The sequence below is a fragment of the Pongo abelii genome, chromosome 22, assembly GCF_028885655.2.
Source record: "Pongo abelii isolate AG06213 chromosome 22, NHGRI_mPonAbe1-v2.0_pri, whole genome shotgun sequence".
Taxonomy (NCBI): Eukaryota; Metazoa; Chordata; class Mammalia; order Primates; family Hominidae; genus Pongo; species Pongo abelii.
In genome coordinates this window covers 37592016-37596811 of record NC_072007.2, presented here as the reverse complement: position 1 = coordinate 37596811, position 4796 = coordinate 37592016, and the positions used below count along the sequence as shown (strand labels likewise).

The following is a 4796-nucleotide window of genomic DNA, read 5'->3' as shown; positions in this document are numbered from 1 at the left end:
AAAAAAAAGTGTTTTATTTTCCTTACTTTCCTACAACTTCCTCAGCATATAAAAGAATACCCACAGTAACACTGGAAAGCCAAACAGTAGAGGGTCCCCACCACAGAGCAAAATTGCATGAGCTGAGGTCCAAAACCAAATGTTTACCTCTTCCCTCTCCTCCCATGAGTACCATTCCACTGGTTACATCATAAGACACTAGGGAATATGGTGGTTGTTTCCTTGGGTAATCTGTTCTCAAGAACTTGCAAAACGGACCTCAGATTAGCATGCCACACATCACTTAACAACCAAGAAAAACAATAGTTGGCTTCCAAGTAAAGACAAGAAGATAAGAAAGAAATCAATTTTAAAATTTCAATTAGGAGCAATAAGTTCGGGACTCGGTGATCATACTTAACAGCAATGTACTATGTGCTAAGAGAGTAGATTTTAAGTGCTGTCACCACAAAAATGGTAAGTGTGTGAGGAAATGGAATATGATAATTAGCCTGATTCTGCCATTCCATAGTGTCTAGATATATATCCAATATATATGTTGGATATATATTGTACATGTTGTACAGCATAAATATATACAATTCAACCGGGCATGGTGGCTCACGCCTGTAACCCCGGCACTTTGGGAGGCTGAGGCGGCTGGATCATGAGGTCAGGAGATTGAGACCATCCTGGCTAACATGGTGAAACCCTGTCTCTACTAAAAATACAAAAAAAAAAAAAAAAAAAAAAAATTAGCCCTGCGTGGTGGTGGGGCGCCTGTAGTCCCAGCTACTTGGGAGGCTGAGGCAGGAGAATGACGTGAACCTGGGAGGCGGAGCTTGCAGTGAGCTGAGATCTCGCCCCTGCATTCCAGCCTGGGCAACATAGCAAGACTCTGTCTCAAAAAAAAAAAAAAAAAAAAAATATATATATATATATATATATACACACACACACACACACACAATTCTATTTGTTAAACATAAATAAATAAAAATAAATTGAAGTAAAGTACATAAATTATTATATTACTAAGAATTCATGCTCTCTTTCCCTTGAGTGCACCACTGAAGATCCTGGTGTTGCCATGGGCCTCCGCCCGGCCCGTTGTTACTGGTATTGTAAGAACAAGCCATACCCAAAGTCTCGCTTCTGCCAAGATGTCCCTGATGCCAAGATTCGCATCTCTGACCTGGGGCGGAAGAAGGTAAAAGTGGATGAGTTTCCGCTTTATGGCCACATGGTGTCAGATGAATTTGAGCAACTGTCCTCTGAAGCCCTGGAGGCTCCCCGAATTTGTGCCAATAAGTACACGGTAAAAAGTTGTGGCAAAGATGGCTTCCATATCCGGGTGTGGCTCCACTCCTTCCACGTCATCCGCATCAACAAGACGTTGTCCTGTGCTGGGGCTGACAGGCTCAAATAGACATGCCAAGTTCAAGTTCCCTGGCCGCCAGAAGATCCACATCTTAAAGAAGTGGGGTTTCACCAAGTTCAATGCGAATGAATTTGAAGACATGGTGGCTGAGAAGCGGCTCATCCCAGATGGCTGTGGGGTCACCTACATCCCTAGTCATGGCCCTCTGGACAAGTGGCAGACCCCGCACTCATGAGGGCTTCCACTGTACTGCTCCCTCTTAATACTCACCAATAAATCCTACCTCCTGTCCATCTAAAAAATAAAAATAAATAAATAAATAAATAGAATTCATGAAAATGTTTGTCCCTAGGCAACCTCAGTGCTTTAAATTGCTTTGAGATCCTATAGTTGAACACTAACATGTTTAAACTTTATCTTATGCTGTATAGTATATGTCCTACTCACATTATAGACTAGGAGGCTCTGGCCTACACAGCAAGCATCTAAGAGTGTTAGGTTACATTTACTGTGGTTTTAACCCAAGGCATCCCATGTTCTTCATCAATGTACTGCCATTTTGCTGAAGAGAAAGAATATGCAGTCAGTAAACTATGGACAACTTCAAGCAACGAAAATATGAATGAGCCATTAAATACAGCACTTTCCTTAAAACTTAAAATGACCAGTGAATTGTTTGTCAAGAAAGGAAATTTTGATAAATGGAAAATTGACCTCATAACAATATTTCAAGTTATTTATTTATTTACTTATTTATCTTTGTATTTGATAAAGTTGCTGTGAATTCAAAACATTTTTGGGGACATTTCTTCCAATACTTCCTTTTGTATAGAAAGAGGGAAAGAGAAAGAGAGAAAGAACATTTGAAAACTTCAGAAAGTGGAACCTGACAGCCACCTCTCTACAGCAAGATAAAGGAATGAACCCTTTGGAAAGTTCATTCAGCATGGCAATGACGGATTATTATGTTTTCATGTTATTAACATATTAGAGATGGCCTCACACTTCATAACTTAATATCTATATTATTCAGAGTCACCGTTCCTGTTACTTTTTCTCACTAACCAACAAATACACTATGCTTCATTTATTTATTTTAAATATTTTGAAGTATTTAAATGAATGCACTATGCTTTATTTGTTTAGATTGTATTTATTTTACTGTGTGGCTCACTACACGGATCCTCATGACCTGCAATCTCTGGTGCTAAGCTTACACTGTATTTATTTTTTCTCCCTATCGACTTCTTTGTCTATGCAGTTTTCCTGTTATTATACGTGGGTAGCTTGAAAACTATCCAAGTCTTTTCCAAAGCCAGTTAATTGTCTTGTTTCAACACCAGAAATACATCTTGTGATGTGATCAGAATTTCACTATTATCAAAATATTCTTATCCCTGACAGAGAAAAATGGGACACCTTACAAAATCTCCAGTTCCTCTGTAATATGAGCTCTAATACACTGCTGCTCAATGTTTCTTTTACCCCACAAAGTTATTAACCTCCTTATAGGCAGCAAACTAACTTTCCTTTTACACCCAGGTTTTACCTGGCCCACAGTTTGTCAATTGCTTCTTTTTAAAAGATTTGAAAATTACCATATACTTTCTGAAATAAACATTTTTGTAGTTTTTTATTTTAAAATTACATTTGAAATATTAAACTGAAAAAGTACTTCTATTAAAATATTTCTCTAACTCCTTTTCCATTTTGATACTTAACTTTGATTTTGTTGTTCATTCCATCCATAAGGGTTTTGTCTTTCATAGAATACATATGTTATTGTACTTCTTAAATGACCCATTCACTACTGCCTTTAACAATTTTGAATGTTATATATTTATACACGTGAGTCATGACAATTATTATAGCTTACTATATAAAATACACATAATCAAACTAAAGCTTTTCAAATAAAAATATAGTTCTGATATTAGAACTCATTTCCGTCATATACTAAAACTTCTGGGAAAAGAAAAAGCTGAGTACATCATTATTCCAGCAAACTTACATTTTTTTCAAAGCTCTTTCTTAGAAGACATGCCAAAGATGTTTTGGATTAAAGCTTTATAAGCATTTATGAGGGCTGGGTCATTTTAGGGAAGCTTAAAAAGCAGTGAACTTCAGCATGTTTGCTGAACTTGGACAAGCCACTTAACCAATTTGGATATCCATTGGTAAATCCATTTGGATATCCTTGGTAAAATAAAGCTGGGACTTCTGACCCTTTTTGAAATTTATTATTATAAAATAAATGAATAGATGCACTCAGTTATTAAAAGAAGGCCTTTTACTCAGAAGAGTACTTTAAATATATAGTATTAGTTTCAATGGGAAATATGCCAATACCATTACTATCCTTCAACATTAACCATAATAACAAACAATCATTGAATTATAAATATTTATATAGAAATTGAATGAAGTTTAATGCATTCTTAAAAGAAGGCATACTGCTACTTCAAGTAAAGTCTAATCTAAAATCCCACCCAAAGCAAACTACAAATATAACCATGATCTATTGAGCAATTCTAGAGAACTAGGAGCTCTATCATTTAACATTAATATAGGTTGAGAAAACAGAAAAGGGTAAATAAGTTTTTTTTTATCAAATTCTATTTGAAAAGTAATTTTAGTAGCTGTTAATTTTACTATTAAGTGCAAAAATTTCATAATACTTAAAATCAGCTCCATACATTTTGAAATATAATCACAATATCCCAGGTTTAGGAAAACAACCATTCACAATATCTTAGGACCACAGTTAAATATAAATATAAGCCATCTCATTGCTAAGCACTTTATTTTATACTTTATAGCATATTTTCTTATCATGAAACAGTCAACATCTGTTGCCCAGGCGGCTCTGGGCTCCACAGTCAGTACGTAAGAACATTATGCTAGATTTCTGTAGTAGCCATCAGGTTTTTGCACCTCCCATGCAAATTATGTTTTCATTGTTATAGTTCATGTTTAACTATCTATTGCCAGTTACATCAAATGCTTCATCATCCTACTAACAAACCCCAAACTACTGCATATTTTTATTATGACATATTTTAAATTACCACAAATCTTGACAACTAATTTGATGACAAATAAATCTCTAACCTAGTAAAAGTAATTGTTCTCCCATTGATAATCCCTTAGCATATTAAAAAGTAAACAAATTCTGATAAGAACAAATACACAATAATCTTCTATGTATACACTATAGTAAATGAAATATTAATATTTTAGTTTATGTTCTTTCTGTGGTTAAAAATAATGTTGAAGGAGTAACATCAGCAAGATAATGAAAAGGAAGTTTCCAGTACTCCTCGCAGAAACATCAGTTTAAACAACCATCCATGCATGAAAATACTTTGCCAAGAGCTAAGGAATCCATATGACAGATTACAACACCTGGGTAAAGTACAGAAATAAAGAAAGATAG

The 4796-nt window shown here is 35.2% G+C and overlaps 1 pseudogene; it reads left to right on the top strand.

Annotated features, from left to right (window-relative positions):
- The first annotated feature begins 1069 nt into the window (after nt 1-1069).
- LOC100442269 (large ribosomal subunit protein uL16-like) lies at nt 1070-1595 on the top strand (annotated as a pseudogene).
- Nucleotides 1596-4796: the final 3201 nt, after the last annotated feature.